The 15764-nt window shown below is 40.4% G+C and overlaps 1 long non-coding RNA gene across 1 annotated transcript in view; it reads right to left on the bottom strand.

Moving 5' to 3' along the window:
* Positions 1 to 147, bottom strand: part of LOC144323942 (uncharacterized) — a 38610-nt gene extending 38463 nt beyond the window's left edge. The window contains exon 1 of the long non-coding RNA XR_013389331.1: positions 38 to 147. This is a non-coding gene — a long non-coding RNA (uncharacterized LOC144323942). The remainder of the gene's footprint in view (positions 1 to 37) is intronic.
* Positions 148 to 15764: the final 15617 nt, after the last annotated feature.

Genomic DNA, 15764 nt, shown 5'->3' with positions numbered 1-15764 from the left:
TTCATAGGAAGAGAGAAAGCGCATGAAATTAACTCACAGGAGAACACAAGGGGAGGAAAGAAAATAAAAATCGCACAGGAAATTGCCATGCGCAACGTTGAATGGATTCTAGGAAAACCCAAATTCCAAATGCTTTGTGCTTCCTCCTGAATCAACAAATGCACTTCAGAATGTTTTTGATGGCAACTGTATCTAAGCTCAAAGTTCCAGAAATTTTCCACAACTGTTCTGCATTCTGAGGGCCTTTGGTCTGACTACAGAATATTGAGTTTTACCAACAAAAGCATTTGATCAAATGCCATCCCCCTTAATATCAGATATATATGTATTTTAAATTCCATTAAGCCTCCATTGGGAAACTACCTAATATTTGGAATGCACTGCTTAATGTGCTAACTGATCTTATTTGCGTGTGGTGCTCACTGTCAGAGAGACCAGAAGCGTAGTGACAGTTATTGCTGTTGAAAGGATGCTAGGAGGGGCGTGAGTGGAATGGTTAATGGGCCAGGAGTCAAGGGACTTAAATATCCCCTAAATGTGGTAACAGTCCAGCATTCCAAAGGCCGAGGGAGATCGGACATCAAATCTTATACGTATCAGCCTAGGTTTCTCTCTTTCAGGAGTTTGAGTAAATCAACTTATAAGATCTGCTAAGCAAAGTCCCCCTTTAAAAAGATAATGAATGTTAAAACATGGCATGAGCTAGTCTCAATGGCAAACTGAAAGCAAACAGTTTACTCTGAGAACAAACAATGGCTCTGATCCTAATTCTTTGAATCGCAACAACCGAGAAGGCAATGCTTTTAAATGCAAGAGTCAGAACAGCAAAGAGACTGCGTTCTCCGATGCACCATTAAGGAACACTTCTACCTACAGCCGGCTGCTGATGGCAGGCTCTCTGAAAGGCTTCTTGTGGGAACACGTTGTCAGAATTTTCTCTGAGGTTTTGGGGGGGGGGATGAGGGAAAAGCATAGCACTAAAAAGATGAAAACACTCTCTTTTCTCTTTTCGCTTTTTTTTTTTTTTTTACCCCCGTTCTTTCCTGACTGCTGTATTTCTACTGTACCGATGCCTGTCACTTGCAGTAGACACCATGGCTCAGCTTGTTAGGAAAGCATTGCTCCTACTATTGTTCTATTTAAAATGTGCCATTTGGAGGTGCCACCTCTAAGAGACCAAATTATGCATGCTTTCGGTGAGGGTCTTAATTGATGCATGATTTACTACAGGATGCAAAACTTTGCTTGGATAAGCTGAAATGTTATGTCGAGGAAGAGCCCTTTCTATGGTTTTACGGGCTTGTCTTCTCATTGGGAGCATACATTTACTAACTGTATAATTGGTGGCACGGTTCTTCCATCATAAACATTGTTATCAGTTAATTAAACTTGAAATGCAGCTTTGTTCCACAACATGTTTTGTCAGATTGTTTTCCTTATTTATTTATCATCATAAAATTTTACTTGGTGACTGGCAGCTTCTCAGCCCTCCAATAATAATATAAATCAAAACATAAGATTTTAGTCTTCGTGCAATTTCCTTTTGGTCTGAAAATATGAAACCAGATGTTTTTGGCATGCTAAAGATGCTTTTCATCTTTTTTTAGATTCTTTCAGTGCAGTCAAAGTAAATGCATTTTTAAAACCAACTTATGAAAGTTAAATTCCCTTTGTTCATCTTAGAGTAGTCTGGTTTGCATTGATGCAGTGGCATTGAGAGACCTTTCAGATAACGTACTGAATTTCTTGGAGGAATTACACATGTGCAGCTAAAAGCTCAAAGGGCAGCAGAAATTGTATTAATAGCAGATCAGTAGACCATGAACCGTGATTCACCAGAGGGTCCTACCACGCAGCATGCCTAAAGGTAGAGGTTCAGGTTGGTCAACAACCAAAGTGGTCTTGACTCTCTATATATTATCGGGGTGAGGTGCCTAATTTGTTCACATAGTTATCACATACTTGTTCCGGCTTGAAAATGTGGGGCCCATGAAAGCATGGCCGTTGGAATTTCCTGTGACAGTGAATCTCATTTCGGTAGATATTACCATCTATCTCAGCCTAAGGCTATCACTAAAACATCTAAACATTCCCAGATGGAATCTACTTCACTGATATTAGAGGGATTTGGTGTTACTGGAGAGACGTGGGGTCAGTAAATAGGAGCAGGAATAGAGTGGCACATAGGCTAATCTCATTTGTACGTGGCCTCGGATTGCCACCACGTCCCTAGGCAGTTTTGTGGTTTGGGTCTTGGAACAGTTAGGACAGACTGAAATATTTGGGGATCTTGGTGGGGTGGTGTATGGAATTATTTACAATCAGTTTTGCTATCTAAGCTTTGATGTGGTTCGCCCCATCCTCAGCCCCCAGCTTCATTGCATAAATTCCACGACAGCCCAGCGCTCAGGACACTTCTACTTCTTTACCACTGCCCCCAACAATCATATCAGTCTCTGTATTCATTAAGAGTACAACTACCCTGCATCTTACTCTGCTTGATTTTTAAGCAAGCTTTCTCAGAGGCAGCACTTTTCTCCATACTCAGGCTTCATGAACTTCCTTATTACTCACTGAGGTCAATGGTTGACTTCCCATCCCCAACAACCCACTGATTTCCCTGTGTCAAAAGTCAGTAGTGATCCCCTTGTAGCCAAACATAATGTCTTCTTTCAACATCATTGGCTTTTGGACAATGGACCTCTTCCTTCTCTCTTGGCTTACACAAACTACTCTCTTTCGGTTCTCCTATTTCTCTGAACATCCTTCCCAATATTTTCTGTTTCTTCTTCTTTTTCTGCCTGACACTGAACATTATAATCTTTATGCTTTTGCCATTTGTCTTCTTCCATCTTCATTCCTTATAATCTTTTGGGTGTTACATTGACTGCCATGACCATCTGTGTGCTGACATCACCTATAATTCTAACTCTCATCCACAGCTTGTTCCTATGCTGAGGAGCCCAGTATCTAACTAGAAATGCAGACAAATTCAGCATAAATACCTCATTTTTACCCCCAAATCACTGTTTTTCCTGAATAGTTGAGCCTAATTACTATCACCCAGACATCCAAGCCAGAAACCTGCCACCTTTACATGAATCACCTCAAATATACTCACTCTCAGACTTCGAATCTAGCTTTTCATTCTTTAAAACGTTTCCAATTCATTCTGTTAATATTGAAAACAAAGCACTATTTAATGTAATGAGGGAATATTTGGTTATCTGGGTCTATTTTTGGATAAAGCTTCTTCCTTGCTAGTTTCAAATCACATAGCATAAACCATCACCTTCTCACCAGTCTGACCTTGAGGGACACAAGAAAATGGAAAATGAGATACAAGTTTAACAAATAAAGAGAGGAAAATGGCAAAGGAAGAAAAGACAGGAGGACAAGAAAAGAGGCATTTCTCAAAACCATTTTTTTCCTATTTTCTTATTTTTAAGAATGCTCACTGTCAGAGAGACCAGAAGCGTAGTGACAGTTACTTTTCATTAGTTAAGTCAGGTAAGGGGGTGTTTTGTTCTTTTCCCCTTATTTCCTCTTTTTCTTCTCAGCTCCTCAGTACATTTACAATGTTATGGTTTCAGCTTCCCTAGCATCTTCTATAGCCATTCCCACTGCCACAGACTCATTTCATGCCCTCACTGTATCACTAATCTACTGTTGCTATGTGCCCCTACCATCTTTTTTCTTACTGATCTTGGTGGCCTTTCTAAAAACAAGAGCTGCTTAAAATTCTTTGATGCTGCCTCATTACTGTCAGGTCAAAGTCCACACTTCTTAGTGACATGATCATAGTCCCACCATCTCTTTGGTGTTTATTTCTCTGCCTTTTCTTTGGCAGCCAACATTTAGGTGCGTTGAAGATTCTATGTTTTTAAAGTGCCATCTGATTGCCACCTCATCTTTACTAATGCTCTTTTGATGTTCTTCCCTCCCTTATCATCCTCTACCACCTGCCCAGTGAGCTAAGCTCCATTACTTAACTATAGTAACACTTGGCCCAAGTCTCTCCTGCTGCCCAGGTAGGACTAATCTAACCATACTTTTCTTTATTTTTCCCTAAGCACTTTTACCATCTCCCATCCATTAGCATCTGTAGCACCAAGTGATATATTCTGTATGTAGTTTCATGAATTAAACTATAACTCTTGAAATTCCAGAGCCGTTTCCGGCTCAGTTGGTGTTCTGGTTCTTAGCACAGTGCCTGGCACTTAATAAACCAGGGCAGTATAGATCAGGGTGCCCATTCTGACTAGCCACGAGAAAGCCACATCCTATTTCCCATCCCCTGTTGTTGGAGTTTTGATCCTGGCTCCACCACCTAGAGGCCAAACAAACCTCTCTGTTTCTATTGCATCTTCTGTCAAATGATGATAACATAGCACACCTAAGAGCATTAATGAGATAATAACAATTAGAAAAGCAGTGTACCAGGCATCCCTGGTGGCTCAGCGGTTTAGCACCGCCTTCCGCCCAGGGCTTAATCCTGGAGACCTGGGATCGAGTCCCACGTCAGTTTCCCACCATGGAGCCTGCTTCTCTCTCTGCCTGTGTCTCTGTCTCTATTTCTCTCTCTGTGTCTCTCGTGAATAAATAAATAAAATATTAATTAAAAAAAAAGAAAAGCAGTGTATCAAATGCTTAACACAGTGCCTCATGTGCAATAACTCTTTAAGGAATGCTGTTATCAGCTGATCTGTGTGTGCTTATTAAATGAAGAAATTATAAGAAAAAGTGCAAGAGGATATCAGGATCTATCAGTTCTCTGAGATTAAGAACCATGCCTTGAATTTACTGGGATTTTGTTGTTGATGATGATAATGATAATGATGATGACGATGATGATTTGTTTGTTTTTTCTTTCAATAGTCTCAGCACAATGTCAAACTCAAAATAAGAATTCCATACATGTAGTTGAATGCTAGATCAAGAAGATACTATGTAGGGAAGTTCAGATTTGGGGAGAGGATAAACACAAAGGGAAATAAAATCACATGGGAAAGAGAGCTAAGCATAGTCCCCTGAACCCAGTAATCTATGAGCCTCTGGGTGAAGCAGTCACTGTTATCATGATACACAACAGAGAGCAGACTGCAGAATACTGCATTGGATAAGGTGGTGGTAGGAGGGTCCAAAAATGGCCATTTCCCTTGCTCCTTTTCTTCGTTATCATTATTTGAATCATCTATTTTCTCAAAGTCTTACAATTGAGCATTAATTATCATAGCATATCTCAGGATGGTTGTTATCTCTTTGTAGATGTATCCAGATTCCTGCTTCCATAAAATCCTTGCTAAGTGCCCCTTTCTCAAACATTAAATTTCTCCCTCCATAATGAGGCCATTTCTGTTCATAGATAAAGGAATTTTAAGAATTGAGCTCTAAACCTGCTTTCAGATTTCAGAAAGTGACTAAGAGGACCTCTTAGTGTCCTGATTATGCTTAAATTATTCTTCTAGCAAACTTTACTCTGCACCTACTATGAGTAGGAGAGCAGAACCATATTTCCTGTTAAATAAACTAAGTATGACTAGTTTGAACTGCATTAATAAATTTAAATCATGTTATAGGACAGCTGTGGGAAACTTCTGATCTCACTATGAAATATATTGTTTTCTCATTGTTAGCAGACGATTTTGCAGGTTTCTCATTGGAAGCAGGCAAACTGAACAAAGGTCAAGTTCAGATCTACCTAATACTGCCTAAGTTCATTGTCTCTCTGCCCTCCCATACTTGCCCCCTCCTTCTGGTCTGTTGCACAGAGGGCTACTGAAAACTACAGTTCCCAGAATCCCTTGTTCACTGGTTTCCTGTTAGTTTCAGCCAAAGGAAACAGGAGTTGGATATTAGGGAGCAGGTAAAAGGAAAGGAAAGCCATAGTATTTCTACCCTGCCTCTGTTTTCACAAGCTTCTCCAGCAATGGCTTTGCCTCTCCCAGAAGTCTGTTCCCACAAAACATGCCTGTCCTCCAAGGACTCACCCCTAGGATCTAACGCATGGTCCAGAGCAGTACATACCTCCACTCTTGCCCTCTCCAAATCTTTGTGGTGGCAGCCACTTCCTGCAATTGTTAATCTCTGGATTGCTTCACTTACCCCTGTTCTCAGGTCTCCCAACACCTGTGTAATCTGCTTTTGTATTAGACTCCTGTAGTAAAGCATCAAGGCAGGAGCTGTTTTCCTGATAGATCCTGACGAATAGAGCCAAAAATAAACTATGCAGTTTTTTGTCATGTACTTAGGGTATCTCTTCTTGATTTGCACTTTGAGAGTACGCTATGCGAGCTTTGTAGAGACACCTTTAATCCTTTCAGACAAAGGCTTCAGATTGTCTTTATTCTCCAGCCTCACTGGGTTTGAGAATCTCTTTGTTAAGGACCCACTGAGGTAGGCTAGATTGCAGTTACTAAGAAGGAGCTGGCAGTGTGCAGGCTGCTTGGAGCCTTGGCTTATAATGGTCTCTTCTGGAAGGTGGTTTCTCTGTGAAGAAATATTATTTTAACTGTGATAATCTTTTCGCAAAATAACGTTGTCATCATCTGCCTGAGTTTTTCTCAGCAGCATTGTGAAGGGGAATTCTGTACTTTTATCCTAGACTGTGTAACCTTCAGGAAGGAAAATAAGCATCTGAAGGAAATTCACTCACATGTTTGGTGGAGACCTTCAGATAGCAAGACCTAGATCACCAAAGGAGGTAACTCTATATAGATTTTCATTGGTGAACTATAGATGTTTACTTTATTTAAAATAGCTAACAACCTTGTCTTCAGTCTTACCTGTCCCCAGGCAATTTCCAGTGCTGCTGAAAGAGTGGTAACTCCAAAACCCAACTTTGATCACGACACATAAAACCCTTATTGGATTTTTATAGCTTTCAGGATGAAGACCAAGTATTCTAGCTGGTACTTTAAATATGTGGTTCCTACCTTTTTATGTGGTCACCTGCCTCCTCCTTCTGCCCCACTGTTGTTCCCTCTGGAAGCCACCAGTACCCCAAATCTGCCATACTCTCATATATCTACACTTCTGTGTTACTGCTCTGTCTATAACAGTCTTCTTCCTCCTTTCTTTTTTCCCCTGGTTCACCCCATCTGGACTACTCAGACTCTGCCCATACGCCACCTGAAAACCTTCATCTCTTCCATCCCTCACCCTGTTTGGCTGAGGGGTCACCCCATGGTTTTCAGAAGCATCTGCTGCAAATTCCTACACTTTACATAATACAGTGATTATTTGTGCACCAGACCAGCCCCCTTACCAAACTAGCAATCTCATGGGCAAGGACACCCTGTTACACTTCCTCCTTGTTGTCAGTGCTTAACATAGGCCTTGGTTTACATCAGACACTCAATATCCATTCCCATCATCAATGCATAAGAGTTTCAGATGCTCCACATTCTTACCAACTCTTAATATTTCTAGGGTTTTCCCCCTAAATTTTAGCCATACTAATAGATTTGAAATGATATTCCATTTTGTCATTTAATTTGTTCCCTGGAAACTAATGATGTTGAAAATATTTTCACATACTCATTAAACCACTCATATAGTTTCTTTTGTCAAGGGTTCATTAAGGTCTTTTGCCCATTTTAACTTATGTTTATTTTTTTATTATTGATTTGTAAGAGTTTAATGCACACAGTTTTGATAATTTGATAAATGCAATTAATAGGTTGGTATTATATTTATTATATTAAATATGTTAGAACTTCACAAGAGAACTTTTGTCACAGTGCCTACGATGTTGATTGATTTTAAATTTTTATTAGGTAAGTATGCCATTATTATGAGCTATATGAATCACTGATTTTAAGATAATCCTACATTGTATAGAAAGGGGAAATTCCAAATAATATCAGACTACAAAATATTGCTTAACATGTAGCATACACGTAATATATGCATTGCAAAATTTAAGGGCTTTTATGAAAGGGAGGAGCAAAAGATAAGTGAGAATCACAAAACAATGTACTTCTGGAGAAAATATACTTTACTCTAACTAGAAATGTTCCTCCTACAATTTAGCAAAATGCACAGTGGAAAAACATGATACTAACCATTTTCATTTGTTCTAATAAACACACACCTATCCATGAAAGGAATTTGGATCTAAATTATTTTTTTATAAGGAATGGGTATGTTTCTCATGGATTCTGAACACACCATACAGATAACAGAATTGGTTCTTAATGTGTTGATCATTGCCAGAACAAGCACATTTCCGGATTTATTTATTTTTTTTCCCCAAAGGTTGAGTAAGACATAACAAACACTTCCTGCCACAGGCATGGCATGGCGGTAGGTCGGATACCTGGGTTATATAAATCTTTATGCTGAACGTTTATGACATTTCAACTTAGAAGTTCATTCAGTTTGATGATTGAGGCAGCAGGCAATTATGACATTAAACAGTTCACAGACCTTAACCCCAGACCCAAATGGTTTAATATTTTTAATGGCTGACTCTGCCTCTCCTGATGTGCACAGACCAAAGCAGAGTTTAAAACCCTCACCCATCTTAATTGCCCCTGCTTTGTTGCAAGCACCACTGACTGCCTTCTAGTTCCAAATGTCTTCAGTTATTAAAAATTATCAATAGAAAGTAATAGAAAGTAATCCAGACTTACACTGGCGATACAATTGGCCACATATGCCCTAGTGGAGCATAAAATAAGAAAGATCGTTACTATTACTACTCAAGTGTCATATCGAGGAACATACTTTAAAAGTGAATCACATTATGCCTGTTCAGTCAATTATTCTACTTGCAAAGACAAAGCTTCTTCCCGAAGATGACTTTCCTTTTCCTAAGTAAAGACACAGTCTTAGATTCAAATGCATACTGGAGTCTGAAGATGCTAGTCACCAGTGTAAATAGGTTGGGGAAAATGTTAAACTTAAATAAAAGTTACATAGAATTTTGTTGTGACAATATATTTGCACCCAAAATGTCCTTCGTTTACTGAACTCAGTGCAATTGATAACTTGGCATCGTATTAAATTTCTCTAGTCTTCCGGGTTTCCTAATCTTGCATTGATTTTCACCACTGCTTAGTAAATATAATCAGTGTTGGTTCTAAACTCTAGATAACAGCTATAGTCTTCTAGAAAGACGGCAGAAGATTTACAGCAGCACTTACTGAGGCAGGTGGGGGTAGTGAATGCTCACTATCTTAAGAAATGCCTTGTACAATCATAAACATTCCTGGACATGGGAGTTTGAAACACTTATTGGTTATATGCGATAGGCCACATTCACCACATTCACACTAACTCTTTTATTCAAGGCTTGAAATATATTTTACTAGTCACAGTGATAGAAAGAACATTAAAGATATTTTAGTTAATTTATTCTTTCCTACCATCTGCAACCTAAAGTCATTTTCAAAAAAGTATGGAATATTTTGCCTGTAGATATGGTTTCCTTGAAGATTTTTGACTGTATCTTGTCAATAGATTAACATAAAATTGAGTTTTGATGTTTCTCAAAATCATACTCTTTCATCCCTCCTGAGAAAAATGGTCCCACTTCCAACCCAGCCACAGTAGCAGTCATTACCTTAGCAATCATATGCTGAATCCTTCAAACAAAAACAAGCTAGTCTATGTTATTTTGTCAACAGTGGTTGTTTATACCTTCTTGGAAGTCTTTTGGTCATCCAAGTTCTCCTTCCCGTTACTCAGAAAGATGTTTCAATAAGAACACCAGTAATTCCAAGACTAGTTGTCATAGTGACCTGAGGCAGGTGGAGATAATTGATGGCTGAACTCCCCTCTAAGTCACTCCTCACCGAAACATCAAGTCTTGGCTTGATGAAATCTGTCCTGGTCCCACAAGAGACAGAATGTGTCATATAACTTTATCATTTAAAGCAAAATTCATGAATGCATTTTAGAAGGTCAGTGATCTTATATCCCGATTTTTGTGATTATGTATGCTTATCCTTTCTGTGAAGAAGGTATAAGTCTTCTTCAGCTTCTAGCTAGTGACCTAAAGAATGTTGAGAAAATCCCTGGCCATGCTCTAGCCTTATTGCCCCCAAATGTAAGATATTATCATATCAGAAAAGGATCGCCAGACTCAAGTGTCAGGTCAGTAGCATTGGTCAAGCACAAATCTCTTAAACTCACAAACATGTGCCCACTTGATGGGCTTCCTTACATATGACCCTCCATCAAGTTCCTCAAATACGTTCCCCTAATAGCTCGTTCTTATGACTATGGCAGTGCTTTCCAAAGCTGTGCTATTCTTATTTTCCTATCTCTCTGCCAAGCTTCTGAGTGCCTTTATGTCTACTCATTCTGTATTCCTCAGCATGGAGAAGGAAGTCTTGCACATGGCAGTTACTCAATGAATGTCTGATGAACAAATGCATGAATGGATAAATGAATAAATGGAGTGTCCAGAGATGATACAACCACCTCGTTTTCCCCGAGGATCCAGACTGAAACTAAATCTGATGACATAGTGAAATGCAGCAGTAGGGGATTGAGAAATGATGTTTCACGGAGGAGTGGGCCATGGAAATCTGCAAAACCCCCTGCACAGTTATAGTGAACAAGTCACTATCAACAACCTGCACTTATCAGTTACTCAGAAATTCTGCCTTAGAACCGTATTTCATTTAAAAATCCATCCTTCCGGGATGTCTATACAATCTGACACTCTGACTTTTTGCCTCCCATCACTGCCCTATATTCCAGGTCACCCCATCCTCACCAAAAGCATTGCTTGCTGCCTGCCTGCCAGCCATGAACCATGTTGTGTCTTTCTTTTTGCTCCTCACCCTCCTTAGATATACATCTTTCTGTTCTTTACCAAATAAATAATATTACTATAATGTCACCTAATGAGGCTTTAACCATCTCAGGCACCCAATTGCTGCATTTGCCAATCATAACAATCCATGTTTGACTATTTTGACCTCCACTGCAATATTGAAGTATGTGAAGTTTCAGCAGGCTCAAAGTCAAAGTCGCACATCTTGCTTATCCTTCTTGGCTAAACTCAGGTGGCTTTTCCCACAGCAAGTTTCTTCTCACCTGGCAGGCCCAGGTAAGCCTCCTCCTGCCTGGAGTAGGGCACACCTGCCACTGTTTGACAGTTACCTGTGTGTAACTCAGGACACTGGAAGATACTCTATGTTCTTCCTAAAGGACGGGACCACATTTCATCAGTCATTATAACCCCCGAGCCATGAACTGTGCCTGGTACTTAGTAGGGGCTCAAACATTTTTTGTTCTAGTTTGATTTGGGTTTTGTTCCTTTAAGTAGTGACTAATTCTTAGCCCTTGACTCAAACTCTTCCTCTCTGCTCTGACTCTGGACAATGCACTGAACATGAAAATCTCACCCTAGAAGGGCCTCACATTTATCCTGATAGCACTGATCCATTTGTCTTTTCTCTGTGTACCACCAGATGACCAAGGGGATCATGAAATGCCCCAGTTAGGCCCCTTTCCTATTCTAGATCCATCCCCAAACAGGCACGTGGCAAAGTGATGAACAACACAGACCCTAGGGCCACACTGCCTGTGTTCAAATCCCAGCCCTGCTACTTCCAGGTCTGTGACATTAGGTAACTCATAACCTCTCAGTCTCCAAATTCTCATTTAGATAGCAGGGAACATAGAAGGATCTACTGCATAGGAATGGTATCAGGACTAAATGAGCCATTAAATAAGTCATGAAATGATTCAAATACACAGCTCATATATATTCACATATATGTATGTGTGTGTGTTTGCAGTCAGCTCTCATTATTTACAATAGTTGTGCTCTACAAAGTTGCTGCAAATATGTAATAAGCAAATCCCGAATCATTGCTCCTATAAGGAAATACAGGGTTAGGTTCCTTCGAGCCTCGGGTTGCAACATTTTCATCAACTGGTCAATACATAACCTTATTTTATGCATGTTTTATTGAAAGACACCTTGATACAGTTGGTTCATTATCCTTGAATTCACAGCCAAAAATACTAGAGCTCATGCCTGAATGCAACCCATCTAAGCCATGTGTTTTCTCTGTGAGGCATATCACAGCTTTCATGTGTGTAAAAACATTACCCAGCACTTGAGCACTATACTCAGAAGCCATTTTAAACAGCAACATGACAGGGACGCCTGGGTGGCTCAGTCGGTTAAGTATCTGCTTTTGCCTCAGGTCATCATCCCAGGGGAGATCGAGCCCTGCATCAGGCTCTCTGCTCAGTGGAGGGCTTCTCTCTCTCTCTACCTGCTGCTCTGCCTACTTGTGCTTGCTCTCTCTCTCTCTCTCTCTCCCTCTCACTATCAAATAAATAAATAAATAACAATCTTATTTTTTAAAAAATAAACAACAATATGACAAACAAAAAGCACACACACACACACACACACACAAGTGTCACTAAATAAGACTGTGAAAGGACACTTGCTGACATTATGAGGCCTGAAACCAGAAGGCAGAGTGTCACTTTCTTCCTCCTTGGATGGCTTAATTTTTCACCACTCCACACATGTCCTCAAACAACTGTAAAGGCACCATGAACGTTGATTTAGGAGTTACAAATCAATTTTAGCAAGGAGGTGAATTTAGAAAAATGGAATCCTCAAGAATGAGATTTGACTGTGTACACACACACACACACACACACACACACACATGCACTACCAGAGGTAGAAAGGCCTCTGCAGTTTTGGTTCCAAGTCAAATTCCTCTGCCTCCAGCTCTTCTTTTGGTAAATCTTCTCAAAGTTCTCTAAGAAAGGGGAGACGGGGAGGGAGAGAGAGGGGGAGGAGAGGTAGGGGAAGGACACAGGCACTGTGTGAGCTGCCATCCACTTGTAACAAATACCCTCTTTTCTCCTCTTGCCTGCAAGCTCTCCCTGCACTAGTCCTTCCTCACAGGCTCTGGTCTCCCACCTCCCACCCATGCTTTACACCCCTGCAATCTGGCTTGTACAGCACCCACACTCTGAACCCACTCTTCCTAAGACCACCAACTGCCTCCCAACAACCAAATTCTATAGATCCTCCCTAACACTGACCTTTCTGGGTTACTTCAGGTCACTGTCCACTTAAGACTCATTCATTCCATCCAAGTCTCCCACGTTGCCATGTCACACCTCTCAGGATGTCCTTCTGCTGTCACTTTCCTGGATTTCACTTCTCTTTCTGCCTTTCAGGTGTCCTTGTTCCCAGGCTTCCTTCCTCACCTTGTACCCCTCTTGCATAAATCATCTTCATGACTTCCAATGTCCTGAGGATGCTCATACCTGCATCTCCAGTTCAGCTCCACCCCATGTTCTCATCACACCTTTGTTCATACTCTGCTCCTTGTTTGGACTGTCTTCTTTACTGGCCCTTGCCTCCTCACCTATCTGATGCCTAAACAATATATGAGTCAACCAGATGTCTTATAAGATGTAAAAATTTTTCTGATAGTGGGCACACAATACAATACATGCAGATAGATGAAATAATAACTTTTTGTCACCTATAGCTCCAAACTGGAGAAGGCACATCTACACAGAGGCTTGCTCCCAGGGATGAGAAACAGCAAGCTAGAGCTTTAGGGGATGGTGATATACGGCAAGTGTTTTGGGATTACTTAGGTTTCATAACTCCTTGTTCGTTGGCTAACTTGAATATTTTGAGGCTCTTGGATATGGGAGTTCTCCTTAATTTTCTGGACCCTGGCCCCAGGGAGACATGGGTGGGTACATAGTGGCCCTGGATCAAAAAAAATTTTTTTTAAAAGAAAGAAATGCAAGGACATTGCACCCAGCATCAGCTTCCTTCCAGTGGGATTAGAAGCTTCCCTAAGACCCAGTGTCTCTGTCTTAGCCATCATATTACAACTACCCACTCGGGTATCTGTCCTCTTTAATTGGTTGTCAGCATTAATGGCAAGAATTGTGTCTTCTTAATCTCTGTGCTCCAGGACCCAGCACATAGAAGGTGCTTAAGAGATATTTCCTCAATGAATTAATTAAATGTAAAAAAAAAAAAAAAAAAACAGAGAAAAGTAGAACATCACCCAGATCTTAAGAAAGAAGCACCTATGTTAAAATGTGACCTTTTGGGGGAAAAAATTAATGCAGAGAAAATGTAAGAAACAAGGAAGGGCCTAAAGTAAAACTTCATGTTTAAGTGAACTAGGTATTAAGTTGCTATGGGAAAGAATTAATTCATTTGAGGAAAGATGAGAAGAGTATAACGGAGATTAATTAAAATTTAGTTTATCAGATTTTTCTCAGGAGATTGGCAATTTAGTCAGAGGAAAATCTTATTTAAGTGCATAAGTATATTTCAGCTTATAAGGGGGATGCATGATAAAATGAAAATAGAGAATACCGGTAGATGTTAAGTAATTACCATTTTGGAATGTGATAGGCTCTAAAATTCTAAATCTAGAGACTAAGAGTCTCAAGGTAAATGTTTGCAACTATCTCAGTATGATGAATTTTGAAAATATCAGATGCATGGGGTCACTAGTGAGTTGCATTTCCCTAAATCTGACGGACACTTCTTGGTATTCAACTTATTCTCTGTAGAAACTCACGTGGGACCGCTCCATCAGAGGGCTTCTCGTCTCCCAGCTTCTTTACATCTGTCTCTTGGTTTTCCTCTTGTTCTCTGCTCCTCTGTGGCTTCATGTAATGGCGCCTCCTTCATCCCATCTCTAAATGTTAAATTCCTGAGAAAATGGGAGTTGGTCCTTTGGTCTCCTTGATCTACATCCTCCTAAGAGATTTTACCCTCTCCTGGGGCTTTGACTCCCATCTGAAGGCCCAGGACTCATATCCATGTGCCCAAGTCAAGAGGCAGTTAGGGAGGTGACTGAGGCACTGGTTTTCAGTCTTCGTTCTGCCATTTTCCTCTCAGTGTCCACATCTGTAAAATGGGGATTAGACAATGACACAGGGGTGCAGCATCTGCCTTCAGCTCTCAGCTCGGGGCGTGATCCCAGGGTCCTGGGATCAAGTTCCACCTTGGGCTCCCCCTAGAGAGCCTGCTTCTCCCTCTGCCTGTGTTTCTGCCTCTTTGTGCCTCTCATGAATAAATAAATAAAATCTTTAAAAAAAATAGGGTCTGATGTCAACTAAAAACTTGTGAAGATTAGCTTTGGGTGCTAACATATAGCAAGTGGTCTATAAATAGTAGCCAGTATGAAATCATGAATTAGACTAATGTTTCTCCTGGTGAGCCAGGGTCATTATGGATGTGTAACAATGACCTTGATAATGGCTGAAATTTTAATTTGGATAAAGGAATATTGCCTTTGTGAAGTGCTGCGGGTAACAAAGATGTGACAAAGTAACGCGCTTTGAAATATATTAAGTGTGCTACACTCCAAGCTGATTACAAAATGGCCCATCTTGTAGATGTTTTTGGTGAAAGTGGGAAAAAATACTCTCTGGCATATGGTGTCATTTGTAATAATGAGAGGGTGCTTCCTTTGTACCATGCACTCCTCTTTGCTTTAGGGTTTTGACTCATTCATGAAATCAGTTGTGTGATAGAAGCCACAGCCAGCAGAGAAAGACAAGCAGATTCACCCCTGGCATGCTGACTGTGGGCAAGAAGCTGAATGGGAAATATAGAAGCCTGAAAACAAGTTAATCCCCATGCCAGTAGGGTGTCTGTGACTTTGAACATATCAAGAATATACGTCTTTTAGGTCCACCTCTCAACAGTTAGGATTATAGGTAAGCTTCTTCATGAGATATATAAGGGCAGAGAAGAAAGGTGAGATCTGCCCAGGGTCTGA

The sequence above is a fragment of the Canis aureus genome, chromosome 11 (genome assembly GCF_053574225.1).
Source record: "Canis aureus isolate CA01 chromosome 11, VMU_Caureus_v.1.0, whole genome shotgun sequence".
Lineage (NCBI taxonomy): Eukaryota > Metazoa > Chordata > Mammalia > Carnivora > Canidae > Canis > Canis aureus.
This window is presented reverse-complemented; position numbering and strand designations above follow the sequence as displayed.